Raw genomic sequence first — 25,303 nt, 5'->3', positions numbered from 1 at the left:
TATATAAATATAATCACAAATACATGTAGAATGTAACCACCATGAGTCCTCTTAACTCATCTCATGTGCCAGTGTGTTTGTACTCAAATATGGTAAATGGAGAGATTCTAACATTCCTGAGGCCAATTATGGACTGTGTCTATAAACTGTCAATTTACCAGGATACTAACTTGCTCTACTTCCCGGTTTTAAAAGGAGATGTTATGTGCTTTCCAGTCAAGCCTAAAATAGGTCACACTGAAAGTTTAATGAGATTTCTTCTCATGAGGAATCTCTCTTTAAAGACTCCAAGGACACTCTTCAAACCAAGCTGCAAGGATTGTACTTTATGTCCAATGATACAGCATCACCTTCTCAATAAATCACTTATCCAGATATTTTCTACATGAGGCCAACTATCTAAATGCCACTACCTTTCTTATGCTTCATCTCACATGAGTAAAGTAATTTCACGAGCCTGTGTGGGTCTAGACTTGTGAGTAGGCTCATGGTTTAAATAAACCTTTAAAGTTTCTTTCCCCAAGTGGAGCTTTAATAGTTGTCCAAGTCTATGCTGATCTTTGGATCTTCACTAACATTTACTGGAAAAAAAAATGTAAGAGGGCTAGATTTTGACTCTTTGCTTTTGGGAAAACAAAACAAACATCCTGGGCAAATCAAGCCCAAGAAAGTCATGTTCAATCATGCATGATTACATTTAGGAAGTCTGGAATTTAAATAGTTTGAAAACTAATGTGTGCAATCAAATAATTTTGCAAATTAACAATATCCTCTGAATTACCTCCTAAAGTAATTGTAACATTTATAATCAAATAAATGTGCAGATTTCCCATGTTGCTGTCTGATAACTCTTCCAAAGCCAAAGTTTGCCTACAACAGGAAGTCAGAATGTCACAGTCTATGACTCTTCAAGTTTCTGATTTTAGTGTAGGAAAAAACTTTAAAGATTTCATATTTTTGTTTTTTTACTAATTAGTTTTTCTCTTAGTATCTTTGCATATTTATTAACTAAAAGCAGACATGTCATAGCCTAACAAAAAAAAACTTAAATGCAGTAAAGAATTATGAGGATGTAAATGTCCAGTTAAAAATCACTGATCAATGCTGTGGTCTTCGTATTTATTTAGCTTGATTATTTTTTATGAACTTTGCACCTGAAAAGAAATAAAAGGACATTTCAGAAATAGTATAAGTTTGTTATCAGAGAATTGATAAAATATCAACTCAGTGGTTCCTAAATCCTAACAATGACTCATCCACTCAGGGACACAAGAATCCTTATAAAAGAGCAAATGCCAGCTACGGACATATGTGGGATAACCAGATGCCCTTAGGAAACAAAGTATCTGAGCATATATTATGTGCCAACTATTTAGTGGCGAACCTACAATCACAACAGTCATATGTATCTTGAGAAATAGTTCAGATAGTAGTGCCCTAAATGTCTGTGGCTCTTTCCTCAAGACTACAATGTCTTGTTGGTTATTCTGACCCTTGGTACAGATAACTGAAGGAGTCCATTGCTCTAGAGCTTGGGGAATAGACATTTTTTGCTTCCTTCATGGTTTAAATATTGAACCTACTCTTTATTTACTGTAACCTATTCCATCTACTGCATCTCTCTGTTATTTATTTTCCTGATCTATAAAATGACTGGTAGCACCTATTTTGCTTCAAGGACTAACTGAAATAGCATGATTCTTTAGTGCTTTAATGACTGTGATCTAATATAAATGTCAACTGATTATTCTGGCCATAGGATTAGAATCCATCTCTGGTGCATGGGAGGGCTTTGTGGAGTCCACTGCCTATGATGGGACACCTCCTGCAGCCTTGGGGTAGGGAGAAGGGCTTGGACTTGCCTCTGCTGAATGTGCTTCCCCATGGGAGGCCTTGCCTTCTTGTGGGAGGGAGTAGGAGTGGGTTGGGAGGGGAGGCTGGGGGAGGGGCGGGAGGAAGGAAGAGGGGATCTTTGGTGTGTAAAATGAATGAAAATTTTTTCTTACTTAAAAAAACATACCTAAAAAAGAGATAGAGAAAAAAATAAAAGGGCCAAAAGAAGCTAAAGGTGCCCTTGAACTCCCTTTTCCTGATTATTCCCTCCATCCTACTCCATTTAACTCTGTTGGACCTGGCAGTCTCTAATGTATCACCTCCTTCATTTCCTTCTCCAGTACTCTCTAACACGCCACACCATTTCCGTACCCTGGTACTAACATACCACATTCATTTTTTCCACTAATAATTTGTCGTTTTCTCTCTCAGACACTGCATCACATAGAATGGGTATTGAGCGCAAAGGACTCTGTGTCTTTTAGTCTAGAGAGGTGCTTTGTATAATCTAGATACTTAAAAATGATTTGTATAATCAAATAATAAATGAGAATGAGTTTTCCTCTTTTTTTTTTTCCACTTTCCTTTTGCCTGACTTGGTTTTTTTTTTTTTTTGTTTTTTGGGTTTTTTTTTGTTTTTTTTTTTTGTTTTGTTTTGTTTTCTTTTTTTTGTCATCTGTCCTTCTTTCTATTGCAGGACCCTTCATGGGGCAGGTTAATCACTCTTCCCAAAGAGATGCAGCCAGGTTGAGAGCCTAGGCAGCCTCTGGGTACTTCCGAACATAATCACTCCCCATCTCTCTGCTGCTACAAAATAGCTGCACAGCAGTATGCCTTTGAGTGAGCATCCAAGAATCTCTGAAGAACACTGTTTTCTTTGTAGTGTTGTTGTGGGGGGGGGGCGTACCTCCACCCAACTCAGTCTTGCCAAGTGCTATGATTTCTCTCCTTTTCATGCTCTGCAATATAGTGTCAGCTCAAGATCCACTTTTCAGGCATTGCTGGCAGTGTCTGGCTTCCTGTCCATCTATCAGACACTGGAACCATTCTCTGTGGAACCATACTAGATTAAGTCTAGTATGTTATGTAGTGTCCAGCTTAATTGGTGCTAATGAGTTAGAAAGAGGCTTTCCACAGCCACACAAATGCCTCCTAGTACATTAAAACAAGGAAAATGTTAGGAGAGGGGATTAAATAGTGAAGTTTAAAAGGTTCTTATACATACATATATGCAAATGTACCTAGCACACATATTTACTCTATAAAAAAGTGTCTATAATTCACACTTCCCTCCTTTTTCTTTCTCTTATAAAGAAATATAAGGAGACTCAACAAAGTTAACAAGGAAAATAAATGGGTCCAGAGAGAAAACATGAACAACAGTTGTTTGTTTTCATTTGGGCAACAGGATGACAAAGCTCACATCACAGAATGTGTGGGACAGATATGATTGCTAACAGATGATTTATTATATTCTAATATACTGTGGGATAATACCTTTGTACACTGATTTAATAAAACACTGATTGGCCAGTAGCCAGGCAGGAAGTATAGGTGGGGTGAGCAGACTAAAGGAATGCTGGGAAAAAGAAGAGAGGAGTCAGGAGTCACCAGCCAGATACAGAGGAAGCAAGATGATAAGGCAGAACTGAGAAAAGGTACCAAGGCATGTGACTAAACATAGATAATAATTATGGGTTAATTTTAAGTGTAAGAGCTAGTCAGTAATAAGACTGAGCTAATGGAGGAGAAGTTATAATTGATATAAGCCTCTGTGTGTTTACTAGGGGAACATGAGTGGGAGAGATTTGTCCTGACTGTCAGCCATCTGGGACACAGAAAATCTTCTAACTATATTTTGGTGCCCAAGAAGAAAAGGAGATAGTATAGATATGATAGGATGAAAGGGTAGATTATTGAACCTACTTTTAAAGAGCAACAACTTGTTTAAAAATGTTTAACATTGCTATGGATTTTAGTTTATTGATACAAATTTAAAGTTAATTTTGTGATACTGTATGTATATTTCTATTCTTGTTTAAAGTATTTTGTTTGTGTAACTCATTTGAAATTGTAGTGTATAGCTGAGAAATACACATTAATAGTCATCTATGATAATCAAACTTATAGTCATGTTAGTTTTCTAGATATACATAGATATATTTAAATTAGGTAGGTGATCTTCAAACACTTCAAAGACCTACTGAATATGGTATTTTAAATGTTTTAAAAACTCAGACTTTTCTGGACAGTGAAACGCATCTGCTCCTGGCAGCACCCATTTACTTCAAAGAGGAAGATTGGTGTCAAACAAATTCTATATGGAGTTTATCTTCTTGGCACAAAATGGCCATTGGACAAGAAACTGTTCTTGTCTGGGCTGTTTGACAGGATGTTATATAAACTAGATATGCAGGACCCATGGGAAGGTGATCACTAAACTTTGCAAGGCGAGATGGTCCTTCAGATTCCTGCTTCATAGAAGAAACTGCCAGACATTCTACAGGACATAGAGAGAAGCGACTGAGAGACTCTAGGCCTATAGACTGAAGAAGGATTCCCCAACGTTGCAGAGGAACTTTGGATGACTGTCCAGGTAGCCAGCTGTCTCTGTCATTCTAGATTTTTGTAAGTTGCTTACAATGCATTTCCTGTTTACTTAGGCAATATTACATCCTTCTTGGGTCTTTGATGTAGTTGAAAACTAGATAGCTATAATTTTCCTTGGTTATGATAAAGATAAGTTAAATATGAAACTTCAGACTCACAAATATAAGATAGATGATAGAATATTTTCTTTAAATTTGCCAAATATAAATAGACTAGATATTGTAACTGTAATTCTTGTTTGATAACTGTTCTATTATATGTAACTTTACTATGTTAAAGTTAAAACCTTCCTTTTTGTTTAGACAGAAAAGGGTAAATGCTGTGGGATAATGCTTTTGTATACTGGTTTAATAAAATGCTAATTGGCCAGTAGCAAGGCAGGAAGTATAGGTGGGGTGAGAAGACTAAAGGAATGCTGAGAAGAAGAAGAGTGGAGTCAGGAGTCACCAGCTAGACACAGAGAAGGCAAGATGACAAGGCAGAACTGAGAAAAAGTACCAAGGCATGTGGTTAAACATAGATAATAATTATGGGTTAATTTAAATGTAAGAGCTGGTCAATAATAAGCCTGCGCTACTGGCAGGGGCAGTTATAATTGATATAAGCTTCTGTGTGTTTTCTTGGGGGACATGAGTGGTAGATATTTGTCCTGACTGCCAAGAGGCCAAGACATAGGAAATCTTCTGACGTTACTAATAAGCTCCTATTCAATTAGAATAAGTGGACCCACAATGGTACTATCTGGCAATTCTTTTATAAAGAAGAGGAGAACAAACAAAGTAACATTATCAACTAATTCTTAGAAAGGATATTGTTACTTTACCATTTTAATAAATTTAAAGTCAGGAACTGTCACAGGAAAGAACTTCATGTAGGTACTTGGATGACCCCTTTCATATTTAAATATTTCCATGTTTTGTGTGCTTATGTGATGACTAGTTTGTGCATCTGCTTGCCTGAAACTCTGGTATCTGCTTGTTTCTGGGTGGCTTTGTTTATTAAGAGAGAGTATCTTGAATGAGATAGCATTTAGATCACCTGACTCAGTAAAACAGGAAGCTTTTCACAATGCGAGTGGTCACCACCTGATATATTCAAAATATGAGGGCACAAAACACAGAAATAAGTGTCCATTAGTTTGCTAGCTGCCAATTTGAGCTGGATCATAGTTCCCTGCATCTCGTGCTTTCTCAGAGCACATTGTGGATCTTCTGTTTCCATAATCATACAAACCAAATCTCTTAATAAGTCATATATATAACCATATATATGTGCTACTGGTTCTATTTTAGATCTCTGCTTTTCTATTAGATTTGCTCTTAAATTAAAAGTGTATTTCTTATAAATTTCAAACTCTTTATCTAATACACTAGGGCTTTCACTGTACAATACTTACCACTGTCAGTAATAAAGATGATACATCAATGTAGGTAAATTAATATGCTACGTGCATATGTGTATTATATGTCTTCACATTTTGTAGCCTTGTTTGTCAGCATTTTGCAGAGACCTGAAATGTAGATGGCAATCTGTGTCAGCTAGGATAGTAGGCTCAATGTCCTCCAAATGCCCATGAAAGATTTCCAGAGCAGAATGGATACAGCAGGAGCTTTCAGTTTTCCTCCAAGCAAGCTAGATGCCCTGTTGTGATGTGGATCACAGATGTGTAGTCCTGACAACAGGGCTGTGTTATATTTCTGAATTAGATGCTCATTAAGGGATAGGGGTTTACATGAGCTTTAGATTAGGAGTTTAACTCTTATGCTTTTTAAACCCACAGGAATCTTCTCCACTTTTTTTTTTCTCTACTGACATTCATAGACATGAAGCAAGCCCTTGAAAGTGAGAGCTCAGTCTTATATCTCACTGCATCATTGGATATAATTTCTGTATCACCTCTGAGCTTGAGGCAGAATGAATTCACACAACTTATTAATATAGTATGTATTCATTTGCCATGAACACAGGTGTATATTTCAAGAAAAAAATGAAGTTCTGTGGATGATTGATTGATAAATAAAACACTGATTGGCCAGTTGCCAGGCAGGAAATATAGGTGGGACTAGCAGAGAGGAGAATTGAGAGAACAGAAAGGTGGAGAGGAGGAGACACCAGCCTGCTGTCTAGGGAGCATGATGAAAGGCAGCAGGTAAAGCCACAGAACACATGGCAACATATAGATTAACAGAAATGGGCTGAGTATAAGAGTAAGATCTAGACAATGGTAGGCCTGAGCTAATGGCCTAGCAGCTTAAATAATATGTGTCTGTGTGTTTATTTTATAAGTGGGCTAAGGGACTGCTGGGGCTTGGCGAGACCCAGATAGAAAAACTCTAGCTACAAATGGCACACCACATTAAGCACCAGAAATTGGTGAAATTATTATGGCCACTCCAAGTAGTTATAAGGGAGGTCTATTTTGTGGAGTAACTTACAAGTGAAGGGATAGTTTACAGGGCCTGGGAAAAGTGTAGTACAGTCCAGCGGTGTTCTCTGGAGAACTCTGCTCGGTCTACCTCCAGTATCCAAGGTCCAGGAACCAAGAGAGCCCACGCATCTGGATCTTGGGTCTTCAGCGTCCTCTCTCAGGCCTGCCTTGTAGGCGTGACCATTACTGAAGCCTCAATGGGGGTTGGAACTTCCAGGTCAAAGCTGGAATGGCTACCCACTACAATGAAGGATATTGGAATAAGGCTTTCTCACCTATCTATCTATCTATCTATCTATCTATCTATCTATCTATCTATCTATCCCTAATGTGCTGACACTGTGCTTTGGTAGGCAGGCAAGAGAACTAAGAGCCCAGAGGCAAACTCTTGAATGTTCCAGAGTCTTTGTTGCTCTCTTGCCTTGTAGAAATTGTGAAGGGATGGCTGACACAGCCTCCTCTATTTACAAGCCTAGGTTCCAGTTTGAAACCATAAGTCAAAAAAAACCAAGGTGGATGGCTCCTGAGCAGCTACACCAGTGCTGAACTCAGGCCTCCATGCATACATGCATAGCTACAGTCTCCACAGCCTCATAAAAGAGGTAGTGGATGATATTGCAGGATGACTGTGACAAGCAGCTAACCATGACCTCATCATAGAAAGGTATTATCCACATCATGAATAACATGATGATGTAGCCTGAGACCTGGACACTCTTGGGATTATTATCATACTCTGGTGGTGTCCTTATTGCTACTAAGATTCAGGTAAGCAAATCTTGACTGGAGTGAAAAGCCCTTCTAGACTATCAGAATTGACTTACCACATTTTTAAGGGCAAAACCAATGATATGTTATTGTGTCACACAACTTGATACATGTGCCAAGTGGGTCAAGAAAACTCAGAGGTCTACTGCAAAACAGTATGGTGAGACAGACTTGAGCCTTAAAAATCTTCTTACCATGAACATCCGATACCTTTAAAAGTGGCTCTTGAATAGTACCATCTGGTAGAGAAGATTAGTAGCCCTCTACTCCAGTGTCTCCTAGACTGTAAAGCTAAAGAGTTTCTTTCTGGGTCTCACCAAGCCCAGGCAGTCCCATAGCCCACTTGTAAAATAAACACACAGATGCTTATGTTATTTAAACTGCTCAGCCATTAGCTCATGCCACCATTGTCTAGTTTTTACACTTAAACTCAGCCCATTTCTGTTAATCTAAATGTTGCCACATGTTCCTTGGCTTTACCTGTTGTCTTTACATGCTGCTCCCTGGATGGCAGGCTGGCATCTCCTCCAGCTCCCACCTCCCAGCCTCTCTTCTCTGTCCCGCCTATTTTATACTTCCTGCCTGGCTACTGGCCAATCAGTGTTTTATTTATCAATCGGTCATAGCAACATATATTCACAACATACAGGACATCCCACAACAAGACTGTCTGTACAGAACAGATCCAGGGCTGACTGCTAATTTATGCACATTCATCACCAGGAAGCAAGGGTAGACTTATGAGCTGAAGATACAAATACTCTTAAGGAATAAAGAAAAGTTGGGATGGAGAACTATGTCTTACTTGAGTTTGTAACACCTTAATTCTTTATATATGACTTTTGTGAACAAGTTTTTAATTGAATTGTAATTTATTTTGTTCTGTAAGGCTGGAAGGTGGTTAGTGGTGTGCGATGTTCTTTTTGTTTTTCCTGGAAGATAGACCAAGAATCTGGAAAGAGATTGGAACTGAAGTCCCAGCTTTATGGACTCTGTACTGTCTAAAAAGGAAAAGGAGATTATTATTCCAATTTCATGTGTAAAAAAATGAGACATAAATATTAACATCTACCTATGCCTATGAGGATTAAGTGTAATGAATTTGGGTCTCCATTTTGAAGCTTTTTTTTCTGAGCAGCAATGGATTAGGGAATTTTAAAATATTAAGTGCATCTATCGAAATGTGTGATTAAATTTTTTTCAAAGATACAGTATGATATTTACAGCCAGATAAGAATGTGTTTTAAATTGATCCTTGATCTTATTTTCATTCTTTTAAACTTGTTCTGCCTCATTTTCTCTGTGATAATAACTGTAATTACATCCATCCCTCACCATAAAGCTGTTCCTTTATCTTTTCTGACATTCTGCAGCTCCTGACTAATGACGGTGAAGCTATCCCTGCAATTATTTATAAAAGTCAGGAGACTGAGAGTGAATGGTACATGCAGTCCACAATTCCTGCTTTATTCTAATTTCTTACCTCCAAGATCATTTTTTTTCTGGATGACTGTTTACGCCCATTTCAACACGTGTCACCTTCCCAGAATCAAGTCAAATTTTCCTGTCCAATTATGCCAATGTGTCACCTGTTCTTAACATATCAGAGTAAATCTATCACCCACTAACCTTCCTAGTTATTAAAATGTCATTTTCAAGATTTTTTTCTTTGTCTTTACTTATCTTGAAGTCCTCAGTAGAGATTTTAGTAGAAACCAAACTCTTTGGAGTCTAAATTAAAATTATAGCTGTGTGTGTGGCACTTACCTTTCATTCTAATACTTCTGAGACAGAGATATGTAGATCTTCCTGCATTCAAAACCAGTCTGGTATAGATACCCTGTCTCAAAACAAACATGATTCTGTTCGAGTGAGTGTGATATATGCATTTTCTGCATATGTGCTAGTATATGTGAGTGAGAATATTTGATGTCCTGTTCTGTCACTTGCTGCCTTATTTCCCTGAGACAGGGCCTTTCCCCAAATGGGGAACTAGGCTGGTGGAGCCGAGTGATCTTGTCTCAACCTTTGACATGCATAAAGCACGTGGCCACTCTACATTTTTACATGGGTGCTGGGGATTCAAGTTCAGGTTCTCATGCTTGTATAGCAAGTGGTCATACCCACTGTATCATCTTACAGCATCTAAAATTGAAGTCTCCATTGAAAGTCTAAAATAATTTACATATGCTGTGGAACAATCCTCTTATACGCTGTAAAGATTTGTCACTCGAATTGGTTTAATAAAAATGCTGATTGGCAGGAAATATAGGCTGGGCACCAAACCAAGAATGCTGGGAAGAGGAAGGGTTGGAATCAGGAGTCACAAGCCAGATGGAGAGTAAACAAGATGAGAATGCCATACCATGAAAAGGTACCAAGTCACATGATTAAACATAGATAAGAATTATGGGTCAATTTAAGTGTAAGAGCTAGTTAGTAATAAGCCAGAGCTACTGGCTGAGCATTTATAATTAATATAAGCCTATGTGTGGTAATTTGGGAAGCAGCTGCTGGGTATTTGGGAGTTGCTGGTAGGACAGAAACTTCAATTTATGTTCATACTTAATGCTCTGAGCAATAGTTCTGTTAATTATAGGAAAACAGTCAAATCTGCATAAGGAGAGGTCACTATGATTTGTTCTATCACCTGCTATGAACTGCCTGTTAGAGATGACCTTGAACCTTCTGACATCTTTCAAGTGACTGCTTTTAGAAGAACAATCCTGTGTCCTTAAATTAGTTTATCAGAATGTATCTCAGTGCTGGACTCTTAGTCACTGTCCTATGAAGAGACATCTTGACCAAGGCAACTCTAATTTAAAGAAAACAGTTAATTGGAAGGCTTGATTACAGGTTCAGAGGCTTTGTGCATTATCATCATGGCAGGGAGCATGACAGCATGCAAGAAGACATGCTTCTCTAAAACTAACAAAGAGTTCTGCACCCTGGCTTACATGTCAGAGAGAGAGAGAGAGAGAGAGAGAGAGAGAGAGAGAGAGAGGCATGACCTTTTGAAACCTCAAAGCCCACCTCCAGTGACACACTTTTTCAACAAGGCTACACCTCCTAATCCTTGCAATCCTTTCAAACAATTCCACTCCCTGGTGACCAAGTATTCAAATACAGGAGCCTGTGGGGGCCATTCTTACTCAAACCACCACAATGACTGGATTGAGTTTTTTTTTCTCTCTCTTTACAACGCTAATGTTCCTGTACTTCAGTAATTGTCTAGTTCATGATAAACAATCCACTTTGTGTTTTTCAATTACTTCAAAGAGAAAGCAATTCCAGGGGAAATTTTTGGTATTTTTATACACATTGAAAACTTAAAATATGTTTCACCTTCTTGCATTTCTTCCATGTGTAGTTCACATCAACAACCCCTGTCCCCTGTTTACTGAGGGGAGTCACAGCTTGCTTTTGCAGTCTCTACTGTTACCATATATTTTTATATCTTATTTTCTTTAATCATTTCTTTTAGTCATTGGAGATCAGCATTGAGGATATGGATCTGTCATGCTCAATGTTGTAGATCACATGACTTTCACTACATATCTAATGATGTATAGACAGATAAATGCCACCTAATTTTTATTTATATTTGAAACTTAATCTTAATATATTAGTATTATCTTGATTCTTTTATTTCTCAACAATATCAATAAAATGGCAACAACTAGCTTATCTGTAGACAAACATGTCTAATTTGGGCAATGAAAGAATGACCTCAAAAAATAGAACTAATAGCAAAATGTAAGTACTAGAGAGATCATCTGAATCATTCTTCAAAACATTCATAATGGGTAGAGTATGGTAGCCTGTGTTTATTATCTAATGATCTGGTAGAGACAGGAGGATCGGGTGCTCAATGTCAGTCTCAACTATATATCAAGTATTAGGTCATCCTGAGTTGTCTAAAAACCAAACAACTAACAAAATAAAACGTTCATAATGGAATTTATTTAGACTGGCCTGTATTTAAGTACCCAAAAAAGACAGGCAGAATATTAATTTAATGTATTCATTCCCTAAAAGAAGAGATAGATATAAACCACTGAGTTTTCACATCTAAATTTATACTTATAAGACTTAAATCTGGTTCAGCTTAGTGATGACGTATATTAACATAGAAAACAATTACATTTGAACAACTTATTTTACTTGTTTCTGGTTCCCATAAATCTGATATCCTTGGTAATTCTATATTCATTCACATAAGCCTCCATGCCACATTGCCCAGCAAAGGTAAACCAGAGTAAACCATAGTTCCAACTATAAATTGCTTTGGAACACAATGGTACTGTGATGTTTAGTCCCCTATATTTAGTTAAAAATGGTTATAATGACCTCCCAGGCTATACCTTAAGCCAGTCCTTTTTTCCCTTATTGCCTGACCTTATTCCCTTATATAAATTCCTATTCCTTTTTATGTTATATGCTTGACTGACTGACCTCATTGGCCTATACAAACAATATAAAGGCATTGGGTCTCAGCTTTTCATTCTGAGGACAAGGTCAATGGCTTTGTCTACCAGGGAATAAAATGACCAGAAATGAATGCTACTTAGCAGACTCCAGCACAGATTGCTTGGATCAGCTATGCTGTGTTGAATGCAGAAAGTGGTCAATCAAGCTTTCATACATCACAGTTCAATTACATATAGAGACTTAAAGAAAGCAGACTAAATGCAATCATGATATCACATTGCATTTTCCATCAGCCTTCATAGAAACGGTCAGGAATATTAGTACACATCCTCAAAAAGACTAGATTTTATCTTTTAACACCAAATATATTCTCTGCTTAAAACTTTGGTTGCTTAACTTTTTTATTTTCTTTAAAAATGATTTTTTTGATAAAAAGGAAATGCATACTTTGAAATAAACAGTATATTTTTCTATGCAAGCTCTGCTGCTGCAAAAAAAAAACAGTATAAGAGAACAAAAGATACATAATAAAAACCCATTCTTTTAAAAGAGATTTTTGACTATTTGTAAATATATGCACATACACATTCAATTTGAAATACAACAAGAGTGGGTACTTGGGAGGGTTTGGTGGGAAGAAAGGGAAGGGGAGAATGATGTAATTATATAATATGAAAAACAACTTTGAGTAGCTTGAAGGTAATTCACTAAATGGTTTTTGCTTTCCTTCAATTTCAATTGGATCTTTATATTTGTGAAAGCAACAGGCTGTGAACTGAAGCCAGAGATGGCCCCACAGCTGCCACATCTCTTAAGATTTATCTTCTGTGAGTTCTTTGAGGCCACATAAATGCAGTTAGTAATGGAATATTCTTATCCTTGCCTTTGGCTGAAATACACGACTCAAATTAGCCAAAGAAGCTATACAATGGTAAGAGCCAATAAGTGATGAAGTCTAGGGCCATTTGACACCTCCTTAGGAAACAGCAGCCATTAAGGAAATGCATCAGGCAGAACTTCTCTGCAGATAACATTTGACACTCAAGAGTCAGCTTGAGTTTTCAGTGCAATGCTTTCTTGTTTAAAGTATAAACTCTAGTTCAGAGAGAAAGAGGATGTTAGCATTCTGTGGAGTAGCTGCTTAGCTCATTCCCATGATGGCTGTGACCTTTAGCACAATCCAGAGAAATTTATTTTCTTTCTCTTGCCTTTGTTTGGCCTATTGCACAAAGGAAATCTGCAAATTTTCATAATTATGAAAAATGTAGGACCTATTTTCCAATAGCAAAATGAAAATAAATTCAATTCATAATCATGTTTTATTTCACTATGTATCAAAATTTAACTGGAAACAAGACGAGAAATCTTTCAAAGTAAAACTCCAAAAGACAACAAAATGAGAATAAAATATGATATATACTGAGCTTTACATCATTGTCTCAAATTAAAGTTTATCATTCACAGCAACCAACAAAAAAGAAAGAAAAACAAAATAAAATAAAACAGAGAAAGAAAACAAGAAAGGAGTAGTGATGCCATTCCTAAAATTTCACATCTAGCAACAACATGCTACATCCTCATACCATGTATTCTCACTGAAACTGAGGAATAGATAACTACTACTTCAGGTAGCATGAGTTCAGGAGAAACCAACATTAAGGACATTTAAAAATGACAATGAAAGCACGTGGAGGGACCAGAGAGAAGACAGAGAAGTTGGGCAGTGGATCATCATTAACAATGTCAATGATTCAATTACTACAATCATCTACCGTACCAGCTTTCTTTCCTTTATCTAGGCATGGTTACGCAGAAGTTCAATGTTAATTTCTGTTTTAGTTGATAGCGTTTTGGAATAGACACCTGCTGTGGGATGTTCTGTATGTCCTGTGGGAGCCCATTCTCAGGTTCTTTGTGGCGTTACCCAGCAGGTCCGTATAGAGGATGATTAGGACCATGGGCCTGAGTGCAGGTGTTTGAGATGGTCTGCACTTGGCTGTGCTGGGGGATGGTCTGTATGTCAAGTTGCTCTGATTGGTTAATAAATAAAACCTGATCGGCCGTGGCTAGGCAGGATAAAAGGACAGAAAGGCAGAAGGAGACGCTGCAGCCGCCACCATGACCAGAGACGCTGCAGCCGCCGCCATGACCAGAGACGCTGCAGCCGCCGCCATGACCAGCAGCATGTGAAGATGCCAGTAAGCCACCAGCCACATGGCAAGGTATAGATGTATGGAAATGGATCAATTTAAGATAAAAGCACAGTTAGCAAGATAAGGACAGTTAGCAGGAAGCCTGCCACGGCCATACAGTTTGAAAGCAATATAAGTCTCTGTTTTTATTTGGTTGGGTCTGAGCGGCTGTGGGACTGGCGGGTGACAAAGATTTGTCCTGACTGTGGGCAAGGCGAAAAACTCAAGCTACATTGATATAGATGTAACCAACCATTTTATTAAATAAGAAACACAGAAATAATGCAAAAGAGAAAGCCGAGAGGTCAGAGCTCAGAGCCAAAATCTCACCCTTCCGCCTGCGGTGTCCTAGCTTCCCGAATGAGGGCCCCTTTTCCTGTCTGTTAGTCTATTTAAAGAGAGAGAACAAGCCACAGCTATCTCACCTCACCAGTTCCTTAGCTGGTCCTGTTTCCTCAGACTGGAAGCTTCTGTGTCCTCATCCCAATAGCTCTCAGCTGAACTGTGTTGCTCCAAAACCTGAAAGCTTAACCAGCCAAATGCTTCTAGTTTCTGGTCCTCACGCCTTATATATCTTTTTGCTTTCTACCACCACTCCCTGGGATAAAAGGCTGGCTTTCTGGGATAAAAGGCATGTGCCACCACCGCCACACTTTTGCTATGGCTCTAATAGCTCTGACCCCCGGACAACTTTATTTATTAACATACAATCAAAATCACATTTCAGTATAATTAGATTACCACCACATTTCCCCTTTTCTATTTTAATAAAAAAAAAGCAAAAGGTTATGACTAACAAAAGAAAAACTATATACAAAAGTACAATAACTATATACAATATATACAAATAATAAATACCTAAACAGGTATTTGACAAATCAGAGAAAATAATTCCATTATCTATCCTATTTTGGTAATTCCAAGATGTATCTAATGCACTTTCTATCCTAATTAATTTTTCAACTATAAGTAACTAATCTTCAACCATAAGTAACTAATCTTCAACTCCCTCAGAGACCCAAGAAGGAAATAATATTAGCTAACAAAAATAAAAAAACAGGAAGTGCATGCAAGCAACTTCCAAAAAATTTGTAAGTTGACAGAAACAGCCAGCTGCCTGGGCAGTCACCTGAGGTTTCTCCGCAGTGTTGGGGCATCATCTTCAGCCTATAGGCTTAGTGTATCTGACAGACTCATTTGTGAAGTAGGATGTACACAAGGTCAACAGTTCAATCTCACATTGGGTGAGAGCAGTCCATGTACCAGAAACACCTGAATTCCACTAGTGTCCTGTCATGATTCAGGATTTTAATTTCTGGAAATTGTTGATAGTTTTTTAATTCAGCTGTCCATTCTTCTTGGCTGTGTATATATGGCTTCATCTCAGCATCCTCTTCTTCTTCACATCCCTCTATTAAATGCCAGTCTACTTTTGAGAGGCATGAGCTTTCAGCTGCTGTTCCATTGTACAACAGAATCCATCGGCCCTCTGCCTGTTAAGCTGCCTTCGAAGAAAAGGGCACCGTACCTTTTCCGGATGCGAAGGCCACTTCAGGGATGGGGCCATATTGTCCTGGCCTCAGAAGATGCCTTTTGATAAAGCCATAACCACACTTGTTTTGGTAAGAATCAGTAGTCCATTGTTTCGTGTTCTGTCTGTCCATTTTGTCCTGTTGATTCGAGGATACTTTGTTGTCCAGTGGCTAACTTTTGCCACAAGGAAAGTTGACTCCATATGCAGTTTCTTCAATGCCCATATTTTCTCTGAAATAGATTAGTACTGCCAGGAGCTGACATGTCTCAAAAAGAAAAATTTTCTAAGTTATTAAAACATTTTAAATGCCATATTCTGTAGATCTCTGAAGGGTTTGAAGATGACCTGTCTAAAACATCTCTGCTCAATTTTTAAAACATATCTAATATGACTACAAGTTCTATTGAAATGTCTAACTACTAACTTTCATTTCTTTATATCCTAGTAGTTGGTAATAATAACATTCAAGGATCAGAAATTTGTATTACATTGTTAAATGAATGGTATAAATACAATTAGAAATATACATATAGCATTTTCTAACAATATCAGTTTCAAATTTGTATACAATGTAAAACAATTCAATCCAATGTAAAGTATTAGTGATTGTCTTTTTCTTTTCTTTCTTTCTTTCTTTCTCTCTCTTTTTTTTAAACAAGAACCTTAAATCTAATCTCCTTTGCTTAGCCTTTTTCTTAACCCTTGACAATAACTTGTAACCAGCCCCCCTAAATACTGAAAATTATCCCAGACCCAAAACCCATTAAAAAGACCAAAAAACCACCCACCCCACACCACCTCTTTGGGAATGTGGGCGATGTAGTCTTAAAATTGCTTCCTGCTGGGTATGGGCGAAGTTTTCTTTATCATGAAAGAATGCTCTGAGCACCTTGTAGTTCAAAGCTGATCTGTGGATGATGTTTGTCAGCTTAATGATATCATTATTGTCCACGTGGAATTGTTGTTGTTGTGGGGCCCCATCTTCTTTCTGGAGACTTCAGTTGATGTTAGGCCTGGCCATGATTTCCTGCAGAAAACTGATAAGAGACTCGAACACAAAAACATATATATGCAGCTAGCCTTTTTTCTAGAATTAGTTAGTACTCTATATGACCATTCATATCTTAACAAAGTCTAAAATGTATATATATCTATATATCTTTATATGTTAATCTTATAAATTTTGATATAAAATTCATACTTTAAGAAAAGTTTAAAGAATCAGAATAGAATCAAAGAGTTGAGATTAGTAATAGAATAGTCCCTTAATTAATTTTGTTTTGTCCTGTACCATAGCAGAAGATGGCTCTTATTCTGGCATGATACAGGGAGTTTGCATTTTCCTTTTAACAACATGCTTGATTTTAAAGAAGGAGAGAGCCATTCTCCAACTCCAAAGTCAGCTTTAAATTTTAATTGAACTGGGACTATTAGAAAACCAATAGTGTTAAATCTTTAGAGAAAAGCAGAAACAAACATTTAGGAAGACATAAAAATTTTTTAGATAATATATACCCATACACCGTTTCATTCTGTTTCTTGGGATAGATGATTTGTCCCTTTTCTTCAGTTGTCTCATTTGTCCAGTGTTCTTCAGATTCCTTAACCTTCATTCTCCTAAAAGACAAAAACAAAAAACCTTTCCCCAAGACTAATTTTGGGGATGTTTCCTTTTGACAAGTTATTATTTGATTAAATAAAAAGGCATGTGTTATTGATACCAGTTAGTTTAAATTAGATGTTCATGCTGGTTGATGAACTATCACCTCCTCTAATTAAGAGGTCTCTCTTGTTCAAATCGAACCTTTATCAATTTTGATGGTACCCACAGCTTATCTTCTCCTGTAGAAACAAAAGCAAAACCTCGTCCCCAATGTAATACATACCCTGGTTTCCATTCTGAGGTCAGCACATCCTTAAAGTATATAGGCTGATTTAATTCTGTAGTTTTTTCTATTATCCAATGTCTCTCTGCAGCTGTTGTTCCTTTCTCATTGGCATTCAGAAAATTCAAAGTTAGAAGAGCATTATGCAGTCTATTTCTGGGGGTTTTTGTTACCCATTTCTGTTTATTTAGCATATCCTTTAGAGTTCTGTTTGATCTTTCTATAACTGCTTGACCTGTAGGATTATGTGGTATGCCTGTAATATGTTTTATATTGTAATAAGCAAAAAACTGTTTCATTTTAACAGAGACATATGATGGAGCATTGTCAGTTTTGATTTGTGCAGGTATACCCATGATGGCCATAACTTCTAGCAAATGAGTGATTACAGAATCAGCTTTTTCAGAACTCAGAGCAGTTGCCCATTGAAATCCTGAATAAGTATCGATAGTGTGGTGTGCATATTTCAATTTTCCAAATTCTGCAAAGTGAAACACGTCCATCTGCCAGATTTCATTTCTCTGAGTACCCTTTGGGTTACATCCTGCTGGTAATGGCGTCTGATTGTAGAAGGAACAAGTAGGACATTTCTTTACTATTTCTTTGGCTTGTTGCCAGGTTATGGAAAAATCCTTTTTTAAACCTTTACTATTAACGTGATGTTTTTTATGAAATTCTGAGGCCTCCAGCACATTTCCTATCAATAATTTATCAATCTCATCATTGCCTTGTGCTAGAGGGCCTGGCAGACCAGTATGGGATCGAATGTGAGTTATATATAAAGGATGATTCCTTTTCCTGATTGTATCTTGTAATTGAATAAATAATGAAGTTAATTCTGAAGTATCAGGGATAAATTCTGCAGTCTCAATATGTAACACCACTCTTTCAGCATACTGAGAGTCAATTACTATGTTGAGGGGTTCTGAAAAATCTATTAATACCAACAGAATAGCATACAATTCTGATTTTTGAACTGAATTATACGGACTTTGAACCACTTTACTTAAATTTTCTGATTTGTATCCTGCCTTTCCTTCTTTGTTGGCATCTGTATAAAATGTACGAACTCCAGATATGGGTTTTTGCCGTACAATTCGAGGCAAAATCCAATCAGCTCTCTTTATAAGATCAATTCTATTGCTTTTGGGATATTTGCTGTTAATTTCTCCCAAAAAATTACTGCAAGCTCTTTGCCATGGTTCACTTTCTGTCCATAATTTTTCAATGTCCTCCTTAGTTAATGGTACGACAATTTCTGCTGGGTCTATGCCTGCTAATTGACGAAGTCTCAATTTTCCTTTGTAAATCAAGTCAGAGATTTTTTCCACATAAGTTTTTAATTTTTTATTTGGTTTATTTGGTAAAAATATCCATTCCAATATAATATCTTCCCTCTGCATTAATATTCCAGTAGGAGAACGCCTAGAAGGTAAAATAACCAAAATGCAATCCAGCTTTGGATCAATACGATCCACGTGTCCTTCATGCACTTTCTTTTCTACCAAGGCTAATTCTTTCTCAGCTTCAGGTGATAATTTTCTTGGACTATTTAAGTCCTTGTCACCTTCTAAAGTTTTAAACAAATTAGTCAGTTCATCATTTTTTACCCCAACAATAGTTCGTAAATGAGAAATATCTCCAAATAATCTTTGAAAGTCATTAAGAGTCTGTAATCTATCTCTCCGAATTTGCACCTTTTGGGGTCTAATTTTTTGTAGCTCTATTTTATATCCTAAATAATTAATAGAATCTCCTCTTTGTATCTTTTCAGGAGCAATTTGTAATCCCCAGCAAGGCAAAATTTTCTTTACTTCTTCAAATATTATTTCTAAAGTATCTGTATTTGAGTTAGCTAGTAAAATATCGTCCATATAATGATAAAGTATAGATTTAGGAAATTTTTTACGTATCACTTCCAATGGCTGTTGTACAAAGTATTGGCACAGAGTTGGGCTATTCAACATTCCCTGTGGGAGGACCCTCCATTGAAATCTTTTAACCGGTTGAGAATTATTATAAGTAGGCACTGTAAAAGCAAATCTTTCTCTGTCTTTTTCTTGTAAGGGTATTGAAAAGAAACAGTCTTTTAAATCAATAACTATGAGAGGCCATCCTTTTGGTAACAGAGTAGGCAACGGCATCCCTGATTGTAGAGAGCCCATTGGCTGAATTACTTTGTTAATCGCTCTAAGGTCTGTTACCATTCTCCATTTGCCAGATTTCTTTTTAACAACAAAGACAGGAGAATTCCAGGGGCTACTTGATTTTTCAATATGCTGAGCATTTAACTGTTCTTCTACTAGCTCTTCTAAAGCCTGGAGTTTCTCTGTTGTTAAAGGCCATTGTTGGACCCATACAGGCTTGTCTGTTAACCATTTTAAAGGTAGAGCTATTGGTGTCTTTGGAAGATCATCAGTTACTGTGCCCTGTTCTTGTATAATATGGATGGCTGGTGACCACTCATTAGAATAATATCTTCTAATATTTCTCTCAGTAACATGTGTTAGGTTATGATTTGTTTCTGAGATTGGAGGGATGTTAATCTGAGTATCCCATTGTTGCAACAAGTCTCGACCCCACAGGTTCATAGTTATGTTAGCCACATATGGTTTTAATTTTCCTCTCTGTCCTTCTGGACCTATACATTCAAGCCATCTTGCACTCTGTTTCACCTGAGATAATGTCCCAATTCCTAACAGTTGAACGTTTACCTCCTGAAGAGGCCAAGTTGGATGCCAAAATTCTGGTGCAATTATGGTAACGTCCGCACCTGTGTCTACCAGACCAGACAACAAAACACCATTTATTTTTATCATTAATTTTGGTCTTTGTTCATTAATAGAAGTTTGCCAAAAATTTTTCTTTATGTTTTCTCCTGAATTTTCTATTCTCTCTGTTTCATCAACCTGACCAGCATGATTTATTCCAATAGGCATTTGGTTATTTAATCGCTCTCCAGAGCAGGCATTTCCTCTATAGCTGCAGGAAAGGTTTGAACTGGATTTGCACTGGGGGCCTGCGCGAGGCCCCTCTGGGAGTTTCCCGAAGACTGAGGCAAAGGATTACCCTGTCTGTCCTTTGTTGATCTACATTCGTTGGTCCAGTGTTTTCCCTTACCACACCTTCTGCATACTCCAGAAGGAAGGGGCATTCTGTTGCCCTTGTTCCTTGAATAAACATTGCTTCTAGGAATGACCTGTTTACAGTCCCTTTTCAAATGTCCTTGCTTTCCACACCCAAAACATCTAACATTCCTCAAACCTTTTGAAATTACTTCTCCTACCCACGTATCATCATGCTCATCAACCTCAACATTAATTGTTTCTCTAATCCAATCTTCCATAGGTGCAGATCTTGCCCTTAATGGCCTGATTATTCTTTTGCATGCTGCATTCGCATTCTCAAAGGCCAAAGATTCAATTATTGCCTTACCAGCTTCTGAATCCGAGACCATTCTCTTTACTGCTGAAGCCAGTCTTTGTAAAAAATCTGTAAAAGACTCTTTTGGGCCTTGCCTCACCTTTGTAAATGACTCAGATTTTTTTCCTGGTTCCTCAACTCTGTCCCATGCATTCAAGGCTGCCGTTCGACATAAAATTAGGGTTTGGACATCATATAAACATTGTGTTTGTGCTGAAGCATATTGACCTTCTCCCATAAGCTGATCCTGGCAAACTTGTATTCCTTTATCCCTCCATTGTTTTTCTATATTTTTAGCCTCCTCCTTAAACCAAGTCAGAAATTGAAGTCTCTGGCTGGGTTCCAGAACACCTTGTGCAAGGTCCCGCCAGTCCTGTGGTATTATCCTATTATATGTTGACCAAGTGTTTAACATTTGCTTTACATATGGGGAATGCATGCCATAAGATACTATTGCCTCCTTAAACCTTTTTAAATCCAACATTTCAATTGGAGCCCAATTATTTTGTGTAGCCATCATTTGATCAGGCACCTGCTGTACAGTTACAGGATAAATTAAGGGTGACTGTGTGAAAACAGGCTTTCTTTCTACAACCTTATGATCCCAATTTGAAACAACTTCACTGTTAATTGGATAAATTAAGGGTGACTGTGTGAAAACAGGCTTTCTTTCTACAACCTTATGATCCCGACTTGAAACAACATCTTCTAAAGCTGTTATCCTGGCACTTAAATTGACTATCTTTTTAAATATTAAAATGTGGATTAGCATAGTGATAAGGTGCATAATTCCACCAATACTAATATTATATAGTTGTTCCATTGTCAGACTGCCTAATATTTCGAACAAAAACCAATTTTCTTCCAATGTACACATAAAGCCCATTTTTTTTTTAAATGTGGAAAAAAATTTTCTTTTAAATAGTTTCCTTTATGACTTACCAAATCTGCGTAGAACAGTAGAAATCCCAGTGAATTAAATCTGCGTAGAACAGTAGAAATCTGAGGGGATATTCAAAACAGCCACCTAGTGTCCCAGGTGTAAATCCAAAGAGAAAGAGAGAGAGAGAGAGAGAGAGAGAGAGAGAGAGAGAGAGAGAGAGAGAGAGAGAACAAGAAAGCGTAGCTGGCTAAAGTTTAAATGCAGCCACGTTTTCCCTCTTGTGCCGAGTCAAGGCTTGGGTCTGGCTTCCTTAAACTTTGACCACTTGCGTTGGCTTTACAGGCAGGGCCCTGTTCGGCAGGGCAGGTCTGAGTTGTTTGTAGCACCGGCTTTAAGCAAGTTGCTCACAGACCTAGGCCCGGGCCAGAAGCTGCCGCTCGAACTAGGAAGCCGGCAGCTCGGACTAGGTAGCCGGCAGCTCGGACTAGGAAGCCGGCCGCCCGGTCTGCCGCCCTTGCGGGAAAGCGGACCCGCCACCAAGCCAAGCGGTTTTCAATGGATTCTTGTCACGTTGGGCGCCAGATATAGATGTAACCAACCGTTTTATTAAATAAGAAACACAGAAATAATGCCAAAGAGAAAGCCGAGAGGTCAGAGCTCAGAGCCAAAATCTCACCCTTCCGCCTTCGGTGTCCTAGCTTCCCGAATGAGGGCTCCTTTTCCTGTCTGTTAGTCTATTTAAAGAGGCAGAACAAGCCACAGCTATCTCACCTCACCAGTTCCTCAGCTGGTCCTGTTTCCTCAGACTGGAAGCTTCTGTGTCCTCATCCCAATAGCTCTCAGCTGAACTGTGTTGCTCCAAAGCCTGAAAGCTTAACCAGCCAAATGCTTCTAGTTTCTGGTCCTCACGCCTTATATATCTTTTTGCTTTCTACCACCACTCCCTGGGATAAAAGGCTGGCTTTCTGGGATAAATGGCGTGTGCCACCACCGCCACACTTTTGCTATGGCTCTAATAGCTCTGATCCCCGGACAACTTTATTTATTAACATACAATCAAAATCACATTTCAGTATAATTAGATTACCACCACAGACACCTCCTTAATGATTTGGCTGAATAACCTAAGAGATCATGAGCTAGTATGAGAGGCATTGACTTGGAAGCCAACAGGCATGGTTCAAACCCTTAACATCATCCCACCATAAGCTCATAAGTCACAAGGCTTCTGACTATTTCTCCAGGTGACAGGATTTCCAAATACAAATGACTGACAGATGTGTGAGGTTCAGCCATTTGGCTCATGCAAAAGAAATGGAAGAAGCAAAGCTGTGCATGCGGGTGTTAGAAACATAGATTAAAATATAAGCATTGTCCCCCATCATCATCTGCCAGGTCTGTCACCAGGAAACCAAGTGTCATTGTGGATCTTCATTCTTCCAGTGAGCAAAATAGCTTTGCAGGGTAAAAGAAAAGGAAAAGTAAATCTTCACTGAATACAGTTCTTGTTTTTAAACTTGAGTCTGTGATAACTATTTGTCAAAATTGTTTTGTAGAGTGGTCCTGGATGGATGGAAAGAAAAGCTCCAGGCCTCTCCCAGGAGTGCTCTGTCCAAGTTGTACCAAATGGATTGCCACTGAAGAAAGGGCTGAACCTTCAAAGACCGCTAATATATTTAAGTGTGCTTCAGTGAAATGAGTCTCTGAAGGATAGAAACCCCAGTTTCCACATCTGTACCTCTGCCTCTCCTCCAGGACACACCCTCTTAATGGCTTCCAGTGGCAGAAATCCAAGATACAGTAATCCTCTTTGGTTGGTGACTAAATGTCCTTTTACGCTGGGAGGACCAATTCTAACAGTCAGACAAACTGAATTAGGGTCTAATGCCAAAACCAGAGCACTCTCTGGACTTTAAAGAGTAGTCTAAGTCATCAATATTTCCAGCCTAATTTGTGTCTCCCTAAAGGAAAAATCACTTTGTGTCACTTCAGTTGATTATGACAAACTTCAGGGAATATAATTGACTAAAAGGGCACTGAACTTAAAATGCATGTTGAGGCTCCTAAGAGCTAGGATCCATTTGTAGTTTAGAGGGAGGCCATACCTGATGTATGTTTTTCACATCATAAAAAAAGCAAGTGTTTTGGTCTGAATTGGCTTTAAATTGAATCAGAGTAATACATAAGCTTTTGAGGGGGGAGGGAGGAGTTGTCTGACCTTATTGTTAGCTTAGGGAAAATGATTAGGGTGTTTGTCTTGTTCAGAGCTTAGCTAGAATTCAGGATTGTGAAATCTTACTAATACTCAAGTCAATCTGCCATTCCAAACAAAAATAATAGAAAGAAATCCTTTTAGGGTGAATGTGATTTTACAAGGAGGTTTGAAATTGGGGGTTCTGTTTTTGAGAACTGCTTGGGCTTGTGAAGGATCAGGAACCTCATGATCTGTGGTAACAGTGGGAGAATTGGCAAAATGTGAGCCAAGTACAGAAGACAGTGTTGGGGGAGTCAGACAGACAATTTCTGTATCCAACCAAGTTTCATGTTCGTTTCTTCAGTTGAGTCCTGAGAAGACTTTTGAGATTTTTAAGGGGCAATGTTGAATGACATTATCCTCCCTGCCATTCTGAGGGGCAACACTCTGTAACATCAACTGGTATTTTGGTCAAATAGTTGAATTTTAAGTTATCATAGTTCTTCAAAGAGTAAGAACAATATATGTTCTTATTTTGTTTTATTATTAAAATTTTAGGTTAGTGTCCAAAGTGATGAGTTTCATTGTGGCATTTTTATGCATGTGTGTCATTATGCTTTATTTGATTTCATTCCTCTTCCCTGCCATCCTCCCCTTTGCTTCACGTCCCACTTTGAATGGTGCCCTTCCTTTCTTACATAGTCTGATCTCTCTCTCTCTCTCTCTCTCTCTCTCTCTCTCTCTCTCACACACACACACACACACACACACACACACACAACTTTCACGTCACACATATTCCATTTTTTAATTGAAAGATAAATATTTAAATAAAAATTTTTATCTTAGAAGCTTGGCTTTACTTTTCTCCTTAACATAGACTCTCCTCTAGTTACAAGAGAACTATCCAGCATTTATTCCCAAAGACCCCAAATTCCTCTGTTGTTAAAAAGGGTGGTACACATCTTGGCAACACTAAGTTGACCCAGAGGGTTAAAAAGAGAACTTATGAAGTTGGAAGAGGAAAGTTGGAGGTGAAAAGGGTAGTAATTAGAAGGAATAGGAAGTATATTTGATTAAAACACATTACATACACTTATGAAATTCATAGAATATGTTAT

The 25,303-nt window shown here is 37.9% G+C and overlaps 1 long non-coding RNA gene across 1 annotated transcript; it reads right to left on the bottom strand.

Moving 5' to 3' along the window:
* Positions 1-1,049: 1,049 nt before the first annotated feature.
* On the bottom strand, positions 1,050-7,371 carry LOC121829788 (uncharacterized). Its single transcript, XR_006072859.2, has 3 exons — positions 6,879-7,371; positions 5,840-5,953; positions 1,050-1,154 (listed from the first exon to the last, which is right to left on the bottom strand). It is a non-coding gene; the product is annotated as an uncharacterized LOC121829788 (long non-coding RNA).
* Between the last annotated feature and the right edge of the window lie 17,932 nt (positions 7,372-25,303).

Source organism: Peromyscus maniculatus, chromosome 5 (genome assembly GCF_049852395.1).
Source record: "Peromyscus maniculatus bairdii isolate BWxNUB_F1_BW_parent chromosome 5, HU_Pman_BW_mat_3.1, whole genome shotgun sequence".
Taxonomy (NCBI): domain Eukaryota; kingdom Metazoa; phylum Chordata; class Mammalia; order Rodentia; family Cricetidae; genus Peromyscus; species Peromyscus maniculatus.
The sequence above is the reverse complement of the archived record's forward strand: the minus strand, read 5'-3'. Positions and strand labels throughout refer to the sequence as shown.